Genomic DNA, 20,218 nt, shown 5'->3' with positions numbered 1-20,218 from the left:
CTTTCCCAGGTCCCTGGCAGCTCTCACAAGTCCTACTTGTCCTCTGATGGTCTCCTTTTGGAAGGTGAAAATACATAATGCTGCAGCCCCTGTGCAAGGCTGGGGGGAGGCTGGCTGGCTGGCTGGCAGCAGGCACCAAGCTGGAAGTACCCTGCAGTCCTGCAGCCAGATTCCCCACATGAGCACAGCACTGATGTCTCTGCAGAATCCAAAAGTGCTTGGGAGGATTTGGGAGAAGAAAGACACCCAGCATGACGATGCAGCACAAAGGATGGCCCTGTGGTCAGGCCAGCTCTCTGCAGCGTGAGACTTTGCAAACCACTCACCAAGAGCAGGGCGCCTGGGGACAGGCTGCTCTCCAGCCCAGCATCTGCTCTTTTTTCTTGAGTTTTAATTCCACTCTCATGCTGGTACTCCCCAGAACACAAGCTCCCTCGCAGCTCTGGGGCCTGGCTGCTCACCTGTGGCTGGGCAGCAGCGAGCCCCAGCTCCAACCGAACACGTGCTGCTGCTTTGGAGGTATCTGAGACCATCACCTCCTACAGTAATCCCAGGAAGGTGCAGGGGGCAGAAGCTGCTTGAGTTGCAGGGAAGCTACAGAAGGGTGCAGGGAGATGCTGTCCCACAGCTAGTGAAGCAGCAGGATGCATTGCCTCCAAACCTGCACCACTGTGGTTTCCTCCTTAAGCTCTCCATGTGCTTGCATGCACAGCCTCGCTGTAGCAGGCACCACACTGTATGGCAGGAGGGATCAAAGCTGTCAGGTTGATTTAACTGGGCAGGGTGAATAGGTTTTCCATTCCCTCATTGGCAAAACCCATATGCCCTCCCTCTGCAGTGCCACGCATCGCGGTGCCACCCAGGGCAGCCCCATGCACTGTCACCTCACACCATATACAAATAAGTAATTTTATGTTTTCTTTTGCTCAATCCAGGTTAATTTGTTGAGCAGAGGGAGACTGAATGCTTGTGTCAATAACTCTTTCCCTCCTGCCTGCCCCGGATTCAATGCACTTTTTTAGCTCAGGTCAATACTGCAATAAAAAACAAAGAGCAGGTGTCCAGAGCACCCTAACAGCAACTCCTGTTCTCCTAAATTCCTCCTGCCCAGCCTCTGTGGCAAAAGTTTGAGTTTCTCATTAATTTAATCCTAACTTTGTATGCCCTGGATTTGTAAACTGCATCTGCGTTTTAGGTCTGGTGTTCTTGAAGGATAATGTCTATTTAAGTTACTGAGTAGGGCTTGCTCATTTAATTTCACCTTAATAAAGATTTTATGTGGTTTTGACATGTTTGGTGTCTCAAATGTATTGACACAGCTGCCTGAGGAAGTATTACGACCATAATGCTCAGCATTAAAAAGACCCTGGCAAGGTATATTGATTGCCCTCTTGTATAGTTGTTTGAAGGCAAAGACCAGTCATAGGGAAGAATGAGTACCGTAGTTCGGTTTTATGTGAACTTCCCTGATGCTACAGCATTTCATCTGCGCAAAAAGCATTTGCAAACATTTCTCTGCAAATTCTCCATTGGGATGTGAAGAAGTGGTGGTCCTGTTGCTGGGATGCTGTCAGGAGGGGAATTTTCAAGGAAAAATGCTGCAGATAACAGAAAAGTCACCTCCAAGGAAGGGCATTGAAGTGTAAATAAATAAAAAAGTGAAGAAGATGCTCACGTCCTTCCCACTGGTGTATCCCAGAGGAAAAGCCACGGGCTGATTGTGGCTCACTGGAGATGCACTGTAACATGTTGAGGGAAATGGTAAATCATCTTCCAAAATTTGTCCTTACAGCTGTGGGTTTTCCCAGTGACCCTTCCCAGCTAATGTACCCTCAGCAGCTGTATGAAAATGCAGGTGCATTATGGGCATGGTACACTAAGTGGAACAGAGATAAAAATTAGTAGAATGATCCATTAGCAGGTGTAGGTATATGCTTGAGATGGAAGAGGAGCGTAATTAGTGCCTCGTGGCCAGTATTTGCATACAAAGATACACCCCACAGGTCCCTGTGCAGCCACCTACGCAATTACTAATAGGAGGATTATTTTAAAACACAGTTTACTGATTGCAAACCATTTCCTCCAACCCAAGCCATGGTGACTCTGTTCAAAGGCACCATGAACCAAGGAAGAAAACCAGCTGCAGCAAACCAGCAGCCACGCATTATTCTGCTGGGCGATGCTGGTGCAGTCTCTGTCCTCCTCACCAGCCCAGTGTGCAGGTGCAGGGGCTGGGCTCCTGCTTGGCTTTTGGGTAGGGCAGAGGGAAGGAGGGTGTCCCAAGAAGCAAGTCAGCAAAACACATGTAATGAGGAGACTGGCACAGATTGAGGTCCAAGGAAGGACCTTCCTTCTTCACACTTAAAGAATAATGTGGCAGAAGAGATATCACTATGACACCAAAACAACATTTCAGATCACAAGATGAGCAGACGTAAGATCTGCAGGGTGCCACAGCCCCTGCCCCATTTCCTAGGGCCTTTACACTGCCATAGTTGATGATCATTCTTGCCTTTGTCTCCATGGCTCCCTCAGCTCTCCAATCTGCCATGAAATAACTACCCATCACTTGCAGGAGCTCTTGGGAATGAGGATGCTGAGAAGCAGAGTGTGGTGCCTTGAGCATGCGAGGCACATCCTCTCATAGCTTGAGTGGGCCATGCCAAAAGGCATCTAATAACTAGTATCTCAGCTTCCAGGGCTTGGCACATGAAGCCTGCTCTGCCCAGCAGAATAAATACCTTGAGCAGAAAAAGGCACTGTTTCCCTTTTTTGCACTAGTGCCAGGGAGAACTTAGTATTCAAAAACTGTTTTCAGATGTTTTACTTCACAGCTGGGAAATGAACTCGGAGAACTCAATAAACCTCTTTGTAAGAAATTATCTCTCATTAATCTCTATGGTGAGACTGGCACCTGGAATAGCATACATCTTTACCTGTACATACTAGGAGACAGGGGAATGGGCCATAGACAATAAGCATGTTATACTGGGAGAATCCCAAGCGCCAAATAAAGAATAAATCCTCATAAAATTTTCCTGCTGATCTCCTCCTGGGAAGAGTAAATCAGCACTTGGAGGAGATGGATCCTTGGTGGGAAAGGCTTTCAGCAGTAGACAGAGCAGCACAAGGGCCTTGAGCAGTTTGCACGTGTTTTGGGGGAAACCTCTTTTCCATCAGACATTTCAGGAAACGTCCAAAGGTTTTAAATGGTGCTGCCTGCTCAGAAGTAAATCATTCCACAAGGACTGCCAGCTTGCAGCTCCCTGCCTCATCCTGACTGGCTGCTTCGGAAACCGTGTGCTTTCTTCCTTGTCCTTATCCACAGCAATAAGCTGGGCTTGCTGTGCTGGAGCACGCCATGCATCTTCAGCATGTACAATCACACTCCTACAAGTCTCACAGTTACTAAACCCATCTCCCTGCAGCAGGACATCTCTGAAAAATGCTACATTTGTAAAGGAGAAAGATGATGTGAGCAAGCCTTAAACAGCTTGCTGTAGAAATAGCATCCAGAGTTTTCTCCCTCATAGGAGATTCTGAAATTTATTTTGGTGTCCTTTGCTTTAGTGCAACAGATGGCAGGGAGACGTGGTGGCCCAGAATATTAATGCTTCCCTCCAGGATCCATGTCCTCAGAGCAACTGGCATCTCCATGCTCCTGCAGAGCATCATGCAGCTTCATCTTCTGACTAAGGGCCATGCTCTTCCCACGTCAGTTAGGAATTCAAATGTGTGGCTCTGTCCACAGTGGCCCCCCCCAGGGATGGGGCATTCTGCATTAGGAAAGCTGCAGGGCAAAGCCTGGGTCTGGGAAGCAAGTATGCGTCTGTGGCAGAGGTATCAGCCACTTTGCACAAATGGGAAACAAATGGAAAACTAAAACTGCAGTGAAGCAAATCTGTTCTGCAACTGTAACCACTACATTGTGCTGGAAAAAGTAGTAAGCCTGTATTTTAAGAGTTGTCTTTTATTGATACCTAATGTCCCATTACCAGTGTCCAATGAGAAGCAATTAAGCATTTGCTTAGGTAAAATGTATGTCTTCAAGTGGTAACTGGGCAAAGAATCTTCCACCATAATGTCAATATATGATTTTGTACTATGGAAATAAGTGTGTCATAAAAGTCACCCTGCTCCTGTGTAACGGCTACCCTTTTCCTGTTCCCAGCATGTCACAGCGGCTCTCTGCATGCTAGAGCTGTGGAGCCCATGGCTCAACTTCCCAGCTCACTGGTAATCCAGAGCTGAGCACAGCCTGCCATGGTCCCTCAGACTTCAGTTGGCAGCTGTGGCAAAGGACTGTAAGCCATTCAGAAAGGATAAAATTATACAGCTCCAAAGTTTAATAATATGAGCCCAAGCAATCACATAGATAAATTTAATTGTGACCACTTAGAGACCTGCTGGCTGGACTGTAATATTTGACAAGGTTCCTGAATAATAAGCCAGTCTTTCTCAGACCCAGGGAGGCCTATAAAAGGCAGCAGGATGGGGATTTCAGCTCTCTACAGCTCTGCGTAGGAAGGGGATGTCACTAAATGTGGAGGGCCATGAGTCTTACACCTCCCAAGCACAATGCTGTGAATGGGCCAGGTGCTTTCTGCTAGGAGCGCAATGCCACCAGCCCGCTGGTACCCTGCAGCCCCTTCTACTGCTTCAGGCTGTTGGGACTTCTGAGCATCCCTTCCCATGGTTGGCTGTGCCCTACAAGATTCTCTGTCGACTGCCTCACACCTCTGCCAGGCACTTTCCAGGGACTCTGCCTGATGGAGTCCTTGTTTTATTCATTTTTATTAAAAGTAGAAAATTACATCCATACTATTATGTGCAAAGAACATGAGTGCTGCAGGATTCAGGATTTAAAAGTGCTCATAGCAACTGTGTCTGTGACATCCTAACACAAACACTATAAAGGCTCTTTGATTTTTGTTTCAACATGAGTAACCCTTAAGGTTCAGGGCACACGGACTTACAAAGGAAGAAATGTGCTTTAATATCTGGCTCTGTTCTTCTTCCATGGGTTCACGTTGATGCTGGAAAGGTTGCCTATGCCTGCAGTAAGCTAATATCTGGGGCCTTGTGGAGGGATCTGTGACAGTGCCAGGAATGTCCTGACTGTAGCAGGTCTCCTTTCTTACAAGCCCAACCTTTCCAAAGCACCCTGCACATTTGCTTTCTTCAGGATCAAGCTTAAAATAGGTTTCTGCTTCTTTCTTTTTCCCAAATATCCCACTGCAAACCTCCCAATGGCCCGTATCAGATTTCCAGTCTGTCCCTGAAAGAAATCCTGCCCTTGTTCTACTTAAGCCTTGCTACAGTGCCATTTAGTCACTCATTTACTAGCCTGAGCAGCTTGCCATATATATCTCCATCAGCCTTTAGCCTTTATAGAGCATGCTGCCAGCAGCACAACGACCCCAGGAGGGGTGAGTTGCACCTAGCGCAGCGCTCAGAAACAGTGTAGCCACCTTGGCATTTAATCTGCTGCAGCACCAAGTGGGATTTAGCAAAGGATCTACCTGTAATTGTCAGTGCCTGAAGGGCTTTTAAATGTGTCCTTTAACTGGTTCCTGAAGGACTTGTACTATTTTAATAAGCATCTCAGGAAAGAATATCTCTCTGTGGAGCATCAGCTTTGAGAACTGAAAGCAATCTCACCAACACACAGTATCAAGTTTGATTGACAAGGCCAATACCCATAAACCATGCTGATTGACATTAATTAGTCTGCCAGCCTTTAATTGCTTCTGATCATGTCCTACATCACTCTGATGAAAAATTAGTCCTATAAAAAAATAAAAAAATCAATGCAGCAGGGGGTGTTCGAGATGTGAACAGGGGCCTGGGATTTCACGCTCAATGCCTTTGCTCACGGAGCAGGGAGAGATCTTTTCTAAGGGACATCACAAAGCAGGGTCAGGCAGCAGGGAAGAAGCCTTTCAGCTGAACAGTTATAACAAATCTTTCCGTCTTAAGGTGTTTTTCCTTTAGAGGAACCGGAATCTCAGAAGAAGAGAGTGACTAGCCAAGCAGGTGAGGCCAGCAGCCAGAGGAGCAGGGGGGGCAGGCAGGACCCAGCTGAGAATCCACTGGGATGCAGACAAGGCTGCCCCGTGTCCCCTGTGTCACCTACAGCCGCGCATCACCACAACCCCTACTTTGAGGCTGAGCTTATGTTTCTTGCCGCGGAAACACAGTAACACACTTAGCAGAGAAGCCTTCCTTTCTCTCAGGTCCCATCAGACCCCTGCAGCAGCCCATGTCCCTGCGGTTGCCCCCATGCCCAACCAGCAAATGCACATGCACACCCACCATGCCACATGCTGACGTTCAGAGGTGCTGATGGGCTGAGGAACAGCCGACAAGGAACAGGGTGAGGCTGGTTGTCGCTCCCTCTGCCACAGGGGGTGTGAGCCATAGGGCTAGGATCAGCTCACCTGGGCTCAGTATAACAGTCAGCTTTCTGAGCTGGAGCCAGCTGTGTTCAGCCCAGGGCAGTATGGGTGTACCTGGAGCCTGCAACCTCCTGCCAAGCATGAAACACTTAACATAGTCAGGACCGAGTCAGTTTTCTCTCTTTCCATCTCTTCTTCCTTTGCGTTTGATTGCAGTTGTGAATACATCCTACACTGCATCCTCTCTGCTACCCACTGAGTGTGCAGTCTGAGGGGGTGTGCAGGCTGCTGGCCCTGCTCTCCTTTCCCACCACTGCCCACATCACCACCCAGCATTTTGGGAGTGTGGTGACTGCAGCACCCAGGGAATGCCTCCTCTGTCCCACTTCTCTAACTGCTCTCAGATGACTTCCAGGAAGCCTGTTTTCCACATGCTGCAGAGGCACATTGCAGCCGGACAGCTTCCTGCAGGGCTGGGGAAAAGAGGGGGTTTATTCCTGGGAACAGCCCCAGTGCAGGGCAAACACTGTTCCATTCAGCACTCACATGCAGGCTGTGCAGCTTAGCAGAAGAGTCCTTCCTTTTCCCTCTGCTTCCCTTCTCTGTCATTCTTGGCTCTGCCCAGCCCAGCTGCAGCAAGTGGGTTGGCGAGCAGTGGGGAGATGAAGGGCAAAGCTGAAGCACAGCCTTGGCCAAGAAAGAGGGGATTAAAAGTCCCAGTTGGTGAGTCCCTGGGGAGAACAACTCATCAGCTCTTTGTGAAGCAAGGACATCTGGACGTTCCTAACCTCTTCCCTTCCCTTCTTTTGATGCCTACAAACCAGAGCTGAGGAGCTATGCGAAATACGCAGTTCCCATGGCAGCCAGCAGCAGCTCCCAGACCAATAAAAGCCAGGATATGATCACACTCTATTAGTTTGATAATATCATTTATAGTTGACTTGGAGCTGCGTCCCATCTAATTAAAAAGAAGCTGCTTGCAGAAAGCACAAGAGCAGAAAAAGGCAGAGAGGATCGTTGCCCTGAGCCCCATGCCTGCATGGCTGTCTTGTCAGTGAATGGCTTTTTATTTCCTGTTTCACATTGGAGCTAATTTCATCCATCACCAGAACCAATGTGATTCATGCCCCCAGCAAGAGACCAATGCAATGAGAAAACACCAAGAAGGAGGGGAAAGCACCGTTCTTTAGAGGCAGAGTCATCTGGAGCTCCTTTTTTTCCTTAATTACACTGTTCTGTCTCCTGGGTTTTTCAGGGGCTCATGTTTCTGCAAAGCCAGGGGAAAGCAGTCAGTGGAAACACAGAATCCAGCCCCAATCCTTCTCCTCTTCCTCACAGCAAGCAGGCAAGAGAAGGAAAGTGGGGATGGCACAGGGATGGCTCAAGAGCATTGGTTAAAAGGGTTCAGGTTGGAGGTGTAGGAGAGGGCAGGTATTTCTCAGATATGTGTCTTCTTGGCAAACTACCAATTTTTATGGAAAACAAAATGCTACGTTTTTGCTCACAGCCAAGTCATCAGAATTTCCCAAATTGCCCCCAGATTAAGTGAGTAAAGGGAGCAGTTGTGTACACAAAAGCATAAGAGCTGACCAGATCCTATTTTCTACCTGGGCATCTGTGTTTCCGAGGCAGCTCTCAACAGTGGAGCAATCTGGATGCTGCATTTGCTCCAGGAGCCATGCAAGTGCAAGGTGATGGATTGCTGCAGGGTTATGATGCTCAGATACCGGATGAGCCCATAGGCTGGTGAACAGCCTCCCACTCCTCCAGGCTGTGGTGGGTCTCCTCTTGTGTCAAGGAACAAAACACACCTGGGAGCTGTCTGGAGCCCACCTTAGCTGGACTGATGATGATCCTGTGTTCTGCAGCAGGGCTCTGCAAAGATTTGCCAGCATGAAGCAATCCAGGGTGATTCATGCCAGCATGAACCAATTTTTCTCTACTAAGCAAGTCATCCTGGGCAGGAGCATTGCTTCTTTCACAGGCAACTAATTGCCAGATCTGGAAAGGTGCTGGAAAACAGTTGGAGGATATAGGTCATACTGATAAAGAAAATGCAGATAGATGGGTCCTGGCATCTTACGGCCTAATGGAGCTGCTGCAGATATAGTGGCCGCTGCCTTGCCTTCCTTGTGAGGGGAAGGAGGAATGGTGGGCTCTAGAGCCTGCTTAGGTCCTTGGGTCTGTCACCAGCACTGTGGGGTGTCGAAGGGACTGTCAAGGTGGAACTGTCAAAGACACGCAGGCTCCTGAAATACTTAGGCTCTTCCAAAAGATGCGTCCCTGTGCAAAGGCACAGAGAGAACTACCAGTTTGGAGGATCCTGAAGCTGCTGCCACAGCGGCATCATCCCCAGGGATCTCCTGATGGTGTAGAACCATCAAGGAGCTTCCCTCCTTGCTCCCACCAACCAGCTGACCAGAAAATCCCCCTGGTCCTGCTACAGCCAGCAGCGTTTCCAGCACAAGCTGCTTTCTCAACCTACTCCGGAGGGCTGGGGAATGTGCTAACAGCATTAATCACAGCTTTTCAAGATCAAGGGGATATGAACTGTTGCCTTCCTTAAAGACTTGTTAACTGGAGCACTCTCCAAGTAGAAAGCCATGTGGGATGCTGAGTGCAGAGCATGGCCAGAGGGCAGCTTTCACAGCCCTCAGGAGCACACAGAGAGGGGTTTTCACACTGGGGGGAGACAGCAAAAGCCCTCGTCTAATACCGACCCTATGCAGGGACCCATGCAGGCCACAACCTCTGCACAGTGGGCACAAGCTCTTCCTTGCTCACCCCCAGACTACCTCCAGGGTTGGTGGGAATTTTCTCTAAGCAGGTCTTTCCCCATGTAATTTACAGAGTGCAGCATCCTGTTGTCTTTCCTTCAAGGTGATCACCAGCATCTTATGGCATCATCACCCAGCTGCTCCTGCTGCACATGGGCTTACAGGTGTGATTTTCTGGGCCATCAAAGCATGCAGGGCTGACCAGCAGTCCTCATTCAGAGAGTGGAGACCTGCTTGCCTTTCAGAGCGTGATAATAGAGCTGTGAAATTTCAGCTGCTTTATTCTGCAGGCAGCCTTCAGCACACTGGTGCTCTTAGAGAGATTGCCAAGTTGTTTGTTCGCACACCACATTAGCTGTGCTCATTGCAGGCTCACACCTCTCCTTGTGAATGCAAACATCTCCCTGATGGATGCAGGGTCTGCTCATCAAAAGTCCAGCTGCAAGCCCAGGGTGCTCAGCCTCCAGGCTTCACAACATGCCTTTTTTCTAGGTGCTAAATTGTAATCTTGCCTGCTTTACATCTACCCGAAATTCATGGCTTGATGTGCATCTCCCTGTCAGAAGGATGCTGCTGACAGCCTCTGACTTGTCCTTTGATGGGGAGCTTGGGGACCAGCTCCTAGCAGTGCTGCACAGCCATTGGCATCAGGACACTGGCATGGGGACCTTACCCGCTACCTGAGCTGAAGCTTCACCCCTTAAACTCATAACCTCTGTGTTGCATTAAACAACTTAATTGAACATTTCATCTAATCCATGTATATACTGGGATCCAGGGCCATCTTTCCACTTCATTTGAGGCCATCCCCAGACTTCATCTTACATCTTAAAAAATGCAGCCATTTATTCCCTCTACAAACACCTGCTTCCCAGGCTTTCAGTATCATGTTGCTGCTCTCCTGCCCAGGAAGCAGAAACCTGAACAGAGCCACATTTCCTCACAGAAAAGCCATCTCTGGCTGGCTAAAATGTCTGTGAGTCACATCTCGGACAGGTTGCGATTAGCGAGTAGGATGCTTTCTCTAAGCCCTCTGCTTTTTCAGCCACCTCTGCTAGCTTCACCCTGGCACTTCTAGGGGACATGCTGAGATCCTGAGTCATTCCAGGGAGCAGGTTACAAACTCTGAGATTTATTTCACCTCTGTCCCTGTGTGTTCCTTTCCCTGGAGCCTGGTGTCAGCTCTGCCAATGGGGCACGGATCACAAGCAGAGTTTTGAATCTTGGGGCTTGTCTCTGCTGCTGCATCCTCCTGTCAGGTGCTGACACGGGGAGCACAGTCAATAATCAGAGCCGATGAGCTGTTTAAAACAAAAGACTCTATCTCCTTGTTAGCACACACCACCAGGATGCAGGAAAATCAAGCAAACTCATGAGCAGAAGCCAAATAATCTCAAAATGGGTTTTATTTCCAGTGTTGTCTAAGAGGTGTCAGTCACTTTTCAAATTAGTTTCCCTAGCTGGGGATGATGAAGGAAGACATCTGGACTAAGGTGCTTTCTGCTGCCATCATGCAGAGTGGCTGTGTGACAGCATCTCCACCTGCCAGACCTGAAGAATCAGATCATTTCTCTGTAAAAGCCACTTTCACAGCAGTGTCCCCAGGAGCTGAAGGTGACGGGCTAGGAAGGAGTGAGCAGCCATAGCAGGACAATTGCCAGTGATGAGCAGAGCAGCTTGCAAAGCATGTGAGAGCACCCTGGCTGGTTCAATGGAAGATTAATTCCAGTTCACAGGTTTTAATTGAAAATGAATCTTGTCAAATCCTGTGTGTTGGGTTTCTTTTTCCATGTAGTTACAAGCTTGATTGATAAAAGTAAATGTGTTGACATTACACATAGGCACCTGCCATGGTATCACCCATCAGACTGATTAATACACACATGAGGTACAGATGTGTGCAGTTTATAGACTGAAAATTGTCTCACAGAGAGATCTCAAATGGAAAGGCATTACCTGATGATGGCAATTCTGGTGGCACCCCACAGATACCATTCTTCTGTGTATTTTTTCTCTTTGAGATGGTTCAAAGTGAGCAAGAACATGATTTAAAATAATAAACAGGCAGGGCCAGGAGCTGCTTAGTGAGGCTCCACATTTATTCCCCCCACCCCAGAGCTGCTGCCAGCAGCATCTATCACTTTGTGGGATGCTGCAAGCAGGACTGAGAGCAGGTTGGGCCGTGCTGCAGGATGCTGCTCTTCCCCTAAAGCCTGTGTCCCTCCAGCCTGGAGGCCTCTGATACTGCCTCTGCAGTGCAAATCAAAGCAAACGCATCAAAGGAGAAAACAGCAGAGGAGACAGGAGCCTTCAAAGGCAGCTGGGCATGGGGCCAAGGAGAATTTATCTTTAATCACTTTCTCATGAAAGGGAGAAAATCCTGCCCTCTGCACTAGGCTCTCCCTGCCTAAGGCACAAAGCGAGTGGGGGCAACTTCTGCATCTGCTGGAGTAAGCGAAGCAGGAGAGAAAGAGGTGTCTCCCTGGGCTGAGGAAACAATGAGGTTTATTTAGCTATACAAATAACGAACCTCTGAGTTTTCCCCTTGCTGGAGAGCGCAGGCATTGGGCAGTTGGGGTGCTCCTTCTCACTTTAGCTGTGCCCGCAGTGCAGGAGGCTCCTGCCCTTGATGGGATGCTCCCTGCAGCAGACTCCTAGTGCATCACCCAGCCCTTCCAAAGCAGAGGTGGCAGCAAAATTTCCATCAGTCCCATCCAGAAGTGTTTCTGACCATGGCATTTCCCCTGGGGATTGCTCCTGACAGCCAGCTTTGTTCCTTTTGATTCTAATACCCTGCTGCTGTTCCTCATCCTGCCACCCTGGCTCAAGTGCACCCGTCCATCATTTGCTTACCTTTATGGGCTGCTTCTGAGATGCTCTCTCCCTCTGCAATAAATATTTAATTCCTAAAAAAAAAAAAAAAAAATGCATTCAGGACAAATCTCAGATGTGAGACCAAAGACATCCAATCCAGAGGTCAAGATGCTCTTGAGCCAACCTGCCTTGAGGAGCCTTTACTCTCATAAAACAGGGTGAATAGAATGAATGCATCTGCAATATTATTGCAAATGAACCCATCTGCTTTGCCTTTTCAGTATTTATGACCCTTTTTATTTGTGAATGTTCAAGAATATCAGCTTATGCTCACAAAACGTTGGTGGAAAGGAAATGCATCATGTCTAAGAGCAGAAAATAAGGAAGGTATTTCCCTGCCATTTGGAAAAGCTCCTTTAGTTATCAGTATAATAAATGTACAGACTTCCAGCCTGAAGATCATTTGCAGAGGACAAAGTACTCTCAGTAAGAGTAAAAACTCATCTAAAGTAAACCTCTTTTGACAGAAAAATATTTAATTTGGATTTGGATCAGGGTTTCAAACTCATGCTAAGTGCCTTTGCAAATCACCCCCCACACACATGGTACCATCTTTCTGATGAGCCCAGTGAAAGAGCCATGAACATTTATATCTTGAGGGTTGAAAGTAATCAGTTTTCAACATCTAAACATTTCCTGATGACCTCTCAGTGGAAACACACAGGTTCTCTGTAAAAGCTCCATTTCTTGGAGTGCAAGGCCACTCTGATAAGCCCTGTGATTTTTCTGAATATCCACCATGCAAATAATGTTTGTGCATTCATGAGCCCACACCTGAAAACACATCTGAGGATGATAACTGGCAGTGCATTTACCAAGAAGGCAGCTCACAGGGTCCAGATGCTTTAGCCGACGGAGGCCATGCAGTCTAACCATGTCTACTTTGGTGCAAAGACAGCTGGAAGCTGGTCTGCATATTAGGAACTTTCTGGGCCAACCTTGGCATTCCCATGCTAAGTCCGGCACATAGAGAGCGGTGGAACATGTGGCACTCAACAATCCTGGGTTGGAAGAAGGTCCCTTGAGTGAAGAGCTGGTGTCTTCTGGCTCAGAGACAAGCTAATGAAAATGTCCTCTGTTGCTGACAGGTACAACCTGCGCTGTATCTGCTGTAATGCAGTTGTAACACACAAGGTAACTTCTTAACTGCTCTCTGTTTCATGTACACATGTTTTTAAGGAGCATGTAAGTAGTTCATACAGTGTTCTGACAGCAGAACTGCTGTGTAAAGCAGATACACAGGGTGACTCTGGGCAAGCAGGGTGGCCTGCTGTACGCAGGCTGCTCCTTATGCATGCTGCTCACCTTGCCTCCTGCACCACCCAGCTCCCACCATCCAAAGACCATCCCTGATTTCCCCATGGCCCCCACCAGCTTGTGACTGTTTCCTTCCCTTTCCTATTCCCAAATCAGTGTGAAGCAGAAAGCAGCAGGAAAGATTTCCATTTGAAAGCTTCGAGGCTGATTACACTGGAAAATCATCTGGGAATCAGGCAAACATAATCACAGGTAGCAGTATTAGCATCACTAAATCAAGCTCTGAAAAAGCATCCTCTTCCAAAAAAACTTAATTTCCTTTAATTCCTGCCTTTCACTGGGCTGCTGACATATTTATAGTGCCTTGTTTGGTGTGGCATTAAAATCCCTGCTGTCCATGGAGCAGCACCTGGACTTGGTGCCTGGTACCTTGCAGATTAATAGCAACCAATCACACATGTAATCTCTGCAGCCCAGACAAACAGGGCCCAGCCTCACTGCTCAGCAGAGGGGACAGCCTCTAAGAACTTCTCTCCAGTGCTGTTATTCTGTTTATGTTTCTTCTATTATACAATGGGTAATGGAAATATTGCAGAAGCAATAATCAGAGCACAAAGCAAGGAAAATCATCGTGGCAAGGAAAAGACCTTACATACTGAAGCTGTCAAAATATAGCCTGAATTATTTAGGGAGGACTCTGATGTCTTCGCACAGTGAAGCAAACCACTGTATCTACAAGCTGTACAGAAAGCAGCTGCACTGGCATCTGACACCTAACATCATAAGACAGCCCAAACTGGCAGTGTTGTTTTTACAGCATTAATTATGGATGCTGCTCCAAGCATCCCCTGGCAGATACCCTCTGCTTGGAGCTTCACTGCTCTGTGAGCTGCACTACAGCATTGGCTTGCTCATGAGAAACACAAACACCCATGTGCAGGCAGAGGAGTGCAGGGGCAGCATGAGAGGTCTCGGAGTGATACTGGTGGGCTCAGCTGTTAGATGCATTTATTTTCCAGACATGAGCAGGCTTGCCCTCATGTGGGGATACACCAGCATGGCCATGTTGCAGGACTGCCTGCACTCTGGGCTTTGGCTGGGCTCAGTTTACCTGAGTACTTCAGACCATTCTTTGCTTTTATAAGTGTATGCTATGCCCCCAGCAGATAGGAGCTCTCCCACTTCATCATTTTCATGTAAGCTTAATTCTTGATTTTACTAGAAACTGGTCTTCTTTCTGGAGTTGCCATAGTTACTGATGCATGTGTTTCTGATTTCACATGCTAACGACTGTCCCAACCTCTTGTTTGTGGGGTAAACTGTGCAACCCTGAAAGCATCAGAAAATTAAATACTAAAGAACTTATTGTTAAGAAAGCAGACATCATGAATTGTCCATCAGAATTAATTACATTATCAAGCCTGGATTAAAATAATTCAAGCCTCCAGGCCAAGCAAGAGAGTAGGATAGCTCCAGACAAAATCTGGGGGGATATTCCAAATCATGGTGCAGCATGGTGTTATGGGGAGTGTCACCCCCCTCCTGCACACCAGGACTAGCCAGGCAGTGACTCTGGCTTTGCTGCTCTAGGAAACGATGTTCAGAGTTACCTGACAGCCCAGCACAGGAGGGGCATGCACAGAAGCTGTGTTCTGGAGCAGCTCAGCCTGAAGAACAGCATCTCTATGTGAGATACCTACTTTCAAAGTGTTTTTCCAGCACAGAGGAAAGAGGAGAAGTAGATAACTTATGGGTAGCATTCAGAGCAGCACTGGCCATGGGCAGTGATGCATGGGCATGGAGAGAGTGCTGCCCTTACAGCAAAGCTCAGGCTCTCAACTCCCTCCCTCATTTTGCCAGTTTCCCAGGACTGGGCTGTGAAGACATTTCTGGAGCATGCCATTGCCTTGGGACAGCAGCAGCCTGCTCTGAAAGCCTGGCTCTGCCCTTGGGATACCCTGAAGACCCTGTCCAGAGGCTCTCAGCACCCTCCAGCATTTGACAGGGCACACAAGAGTCCCAAAGGGCCACCACTATGCCAAGGGCTTCATGGTTCAGAGTTTGAAGAGGAGGGTTTCTGTAGCTCTGCTGGTCCCATTGCTCACCTCCCACCTGGAAGGGTAATTGGTGAGATCCTGCCACCCCCAGAGCTCCTGTCTCTGCCCATTCCCACACTATGTCCCCTGGGGACAGCCAGAAGTTCTCATACATCCTGTGCTAGCTCTGCTAGCCCAGGCCTTGTAGCCAATGGCCCTGTTCTTAGAGTGGTCACTGGGCAGCAATTGTCCCTGTCAAGGGCACTCTTCACCACCCAAGGACATTTGGAATGGGTGAGCAGCTAGTGACAGGCAGGAGCTGCATTTCCCTATGCAGATCCTGATACAACTCATTATGCACTTGGCTGGCTTGAGACTAAATTATAATAAATGCATACTGAAATATTTAATTTTCCAGCAATGGGATGGAAGTGCAGCATCATTTCCTTGCCGACACCAGGCTCTGCTAACAGCCACGTTTTCCCCTTGCACCATGGGGCCCATTGCCTTTCCCTCAGCACATCCATGTCCACGACAGCTCATGGAGAACAGACCCCTGGCCCAGGTATGGCAGTTCTCACTGGGAACTGTCTGTTGTGGGTTGACCCTGGTTGGCTGCCAATTAAAATAGATTTGGATAGCTAGAATTAAACCAAACACAAATTAGAACAGAGGCCAGGCTGGGGGAGAAGCAGCAGTGGCTTGTCCTCACCACTTGTGCTGCTCTACTGAGCGCTGACTGGTCCATCCACTGGACAAGCACCCATATTCCTGCAGCAGAAACAGAGCCACCCAGCCCTAGGTCATGGCATGAAGTTTTGACCCCAGGGGCCAATGATGGCAAATTCAACAAACCCCTTCCAAATCATTGCTTGGCCTCCAGCACACACAGTCTCCCATTCCATCACTCGGCAGCACGGCCATGTTTTGCCCAGGAGCAGTTTTCAGTCTCGTTCCCAAGGATGCAAGGTTATTTTTAACCCACTCTCTGGTCTGGCAGACACTGGCTTTGGCAGGAGGTTTTTGCAGTGTCACAATGCCAGGCTAAGCTTGGAATCATCCCACTGGGATTTCAGGGGGGACTGAACAGCAGAGAAGCTCTCATCAGCTGCATCCGCACATGTGCCGTGGCAGGCATGCTCAGGGCAGTGTCCCTCAGGGCAAGCAGGAGGTCTGAGCTGGGCTGCTCCTCTTTGCTGGTTCAGTTAGTGCAGTTCAGGCACCACAAAGTGGAAACAGCAAGGAGGTTCTTACCTGAAGCTTTCCTCATGCTGTTACAGGACAGAGACCAAATGGAGATGATGCTGCACTGCTGAAGCATGGGGATCCTTGGGCCACTGTAGTGAGGGAAGCATCTGCTCCTCTCTCCCACTGCTGTTGGTCCTGCTGGAACACCTAACTCTGGTCTTGGGCCAAACCAGCAGTGAAATCAAGGGTTCTCCTGTTGGGTCTGATGCCCTGGTAGGTGCAATGAGGTGCAATGGCAAGGAGGTTCACCCCGAATCCATGCTCTGCTCACTGCTGCAGACTGCTACCCCTGTAGCTCTGGCCTCAGTCCTAGGACCCCCCCCAAGTAATCTGAGGAGGCTTCATCTTCCTGTCAAGGAGCTCTCCATAGCCAGGGCAAGGAGCCTGTCATGCTCCTCAATGTGCTCATCTCAGGCTAGCTGCTATTAATTCACAATCAATACCTCCCTCGGCAGGGTGCCTTTGGTTTGTCAGCACTGTGAGAGGCACACAATAAACTCACAGCTTATCACAGTACTAGGGGCACAAGACCCCCCCGTTACAACTGGGAGGGTTACAACTGCCAGGTCTCTACACTGAGGAGGTTTCCAGTATGCATCTCCATGGCATTACATGCCTCTGGCAAATAGGGCTGCAACAGGTTGAGATGAAGAGGAGGAGGAGACAATAGGATGAGACTGACAGACAGACAAGTAATAGACAAACAGCCCAGGTGCATGAGTGCTGTTTTCCTTAGGAAGCCAGGCTAAAAGTCATGTCTGCCAAACCATATTCATGTTGCTTTGAGTTCTGAGTCCTGCTTCCAAGGTAGTTAGCTCTATACCTGTCTTTACACTGAAGAGCGATTTAAGTAACTCAGTCTGTTTGATTGAGAGCTGGGTAAAGAAGAAACCTGACCACAGTCTTTAAGCACCTGTCCATGGAGATGATGTATGACATTAAATAGGTCTTTGCAGTAGATTATGAAGACACCACAATGTCCAGCACTGAAAACTCAGCAAATTTCAAGACAAAAATGCAATAAGCACTTCGCTTGTGGGAACAGTTAGCTGTCTAAGAGATTACCAGGACAGGTGGTAGGCTCAGTGTTTCTCAGTCAGGTCACCCACAAATTGTTGGTATCCTCTGCAGATGAACAGGAAAACCCCCTCATTCAGACTTATGCAGGTGCTCAAAAGAGAAAACTTACAAATCCCTCCAGCCTCCAAACCTGTACATAAGCACAGCAGTGCACAAGAAGGGCTGTCCTGAGCAGGAAGTAGTGGATGGACAGACCTATGAAGAATGAAAACGGTGCATGGAGCAGGAGGAACACCTGGGAATTAAGATAGTAGATATAAGGGAACCAAAACTAGAGAAAGATGTTGAACAGAAGTCCTTTAAGAAAGGCACAGGGGAAGGTGTTCTCCAAGCAGGCTTTCACAGCGTGCTCTGGCACAGGAGTATTCCCTGCAAGTTCACAGAACTAATTGCTTTTCCTCATCATCATCCTCATCACAGCACAAACATCGGCTTTGACTTCTCCCATCATTGTTGCTGCAAATTCTTCAGCTTCCCTCTGAATCCCAGCTTTACTTTACTTCTGTAAGAGCAATAGAGGGGAGAAATTCTACATGGAGGAAAGCAATTAAAAAAGTTCACTTTTTAAAAGTTGTTGAAAAGGCAAAGATGACCTAATTTCTTAGCACAAAGTATGCTCAGGAAAGACACAGTTCAGAGTAAAAACAGGGAAACATGGTGGCTACCTCACCTTTAGGACTGGTAGCATGGAGCTGGGCATGTCTTGCAGCTCCTAGCTTCTAGCTTTGTAGAAATCCAGACATCCAAACACCAAGGATGCTGAAGGAGATGTAAAGCAGTATATGGAGGAGATGTGTTTTGCTAGACAGTCCAATCTGTACAGGCACTTGGTGCTCGTGCAAGCCATAGCTGTGGGGTCTTGCAGGTCATGAGCTGGTCTGGCAGGGCCCTGGAGATGGTAGAGAGCACCAGAAGCATCCAGACACATGTTCTGCACCATGCTCTGTGACCCTGCACACCTGGCCAGCTGCATGGTCAAGTGACTCGGTACAAAGGTTTCTCAGTAATTCTTGGAGGTGTTTATTTTACTGTTTTATGCTATGTATTTGCATACATCTAATTTACAGTTCCCATCATTTAACTGCCTCAGTAATTGGGCAGCTGGTCTCAGAAATGCTGATTTACCGCTCTGCTGATGACATAATGTGTGTTTGTACTTGCAAAAGGCAGCCATGAAATCCCTCCCTCCTGAACTGGATTCCACTATTGATTTTTGCTTTATTGGACTAATATTACCACGACCTGTTGTTTTACTCAGTGCAGTTAAAACACCAGCAAGAAAGTACCCATGCAGTTCTTTTGCCGCAAACCACATTTCCCAATGGGGCACGTGCATCTCCCCTATCTTGGCACTCTTACAAGGGAATAATAAACCCTGCCTGCTGGGAACAGCAATGAAGCTGCATCCAGGAATGAGAACAGTAAGGGCCACCTCAGAATGTTTCTGGGTGGGTTATGTTTTGTTCTGCTGACACCTGCCTGGTCTGGAAGCAACCTTACTGCTGCTTCCCTGCATCTTCCCACTGATGGCTGCAGGATCCGGCATGGCAGCCAAATGAAGGGGATCATAGTGACTTGTTCAGGCGACTACATGCATCTCTGCTGAGCTCCATGCATCACTCACCGCCAGCACTGGCAGCAGTGGAGATGCCTGAGCTGCCCAGCACACATTATTTCAGCTGACTCAAGGAGGACAACGTACAGGACAAGGGAAAATGGTAATGGAAGTGTTCTCATCCCAGAGTGAGAGCGCTCAGAGCCAGCTTCCCACACAGCCAGCTGTCCTGTGTGCTTTTTACGTTTGGTTTTTGTCCAACCTGAAATAAGAGCTGTCTCTGAAGGAAGCATTTGGCACTGCCCAAAAGGACTTGCAAGCAAGGTCAGCCCAGACCACTGCAGCACAGTTTGCTGGTGTTTTGCATGGGCATGAAAGTACCATCCCAAATACCTCTGTCCGCATCCCTCCCTCAGCCTCCAAGTGCACAGCAAAGGAAACAGCTACCATACAGGCTCAGTACAAATAAAAAGAGCAAGAAAGCGATTTTGCCTATAGACATGCTTATTCTTCCAGTCCAGCAAACCTGATTTTTTTTTTCCTGTAGCTGGTAATTCTTGCATTTGCTTATTTCCTAAAAGAAAGCTTTTTCTATGAAACCAGAAATGACAAATGCTGGTGTTACATTCATACGGTGCTTCAGAGGCTTGCACATCCCCGTGCAGCCTGCCACGGCAGGGAGCTGGTACCTGGGAGTCATGGTGTCACTTTGCGTCACTGACTGGCTCAGAATATCAAGTGGAAGAGAGCAAGAAGCTTTTAAAATTTCTGTGCAGCCCTTTTGTATGGGACTTACAGCGAAACTCTTGTTTTCCAGCACTGCACAACATGATTGAGTCATGCATTTCCCTTAATGTGCAATTCCGGGTAGCCAAACACAGGCACCAGAGGGATAATTTCAAGACAACAAATTATGAGGAGAACATCACAAAAACTGGAAAGAAAACTACTTGCAAAAAGAAAGATGAGGCTGCCTGGAGGGGACAGGCCAAT

The sequence above is a fragment of the Pezoporus flaviventris genome, unplaced genomic scaffold (genome assembly GCF_033815535.1).
Source record: "Pezoporus flaviventris isolate CSIRO_AGI_PZ_B2104156 unplaced genomic scaffold, CSIRO_AGI_Pfla_v1 ptg000013l, whole genome shotgun sequence".
In the NCBI taxonomy this organism is placed as follows: Eukaryota; Metazoa; Chordata; class Aves; order Psittaciformes; family Psittacidae; genus Pezoporus; species Pezoporus flaviventris.
Note: the sequence above shows the minus strand (reverse complement) of the source record.